We start from the raw sequence: 426 nt of genomic DNA, 5'->3' as shown, positions 1-426 counted from the left end.
ACTGTTTGTCAAGTCACAAGGACCTCAGACAGACTTATAATGGAAGGAAGGTTTTTATGATACTTTTGGGGGTATCTTCTTCCATTATAATTATTCTGTTGATTCAAGGAGCTGGAAATACGAAGAATGAAGATCTCAGGCGGAGTAAATTCAATAACCGTTTATTCACTGGTGCTTCGTACAAGGGGTTTGCTTTCAGTAACCGTTTTCACAACAGTGCGTAGTTAGCCTTCTCTCCCATACACGTGAGGTTCAATAATCTCTGGAGACAATGTATGTGGTGTCACAACGGGACAAAAGTCCTTAAATAATGGTTGCAGGCGCCCCATCATTTCCGTTTATTTTTTCAGACGTGTGCATTATTACCATGCTTCTCTGACGATATCTACAAAACCGTATTTGCAGGTGTCTCCATGTCTGCTGCAA

Source organism: Octopus bimaculoides, chromosome 4, assembly GCF_001194135.2.
Source record: "Octopus bimaculoides isolate UCB-OBI-ISO-001 chromosome 4, ASM119413v2, whole genome shotgun sequence".
NCBI classification, from domain to species: Eukaryota; Metazoa; Mollusca; class Cephalopoda; order Octopoda; family Octopodidae; genus Octopus; species Octopus bimaculoides.
The sequence above is the reverse complement of the archived record's forward strand: the minus strand, read 5'-3'. Positions refer to the sequence as shown.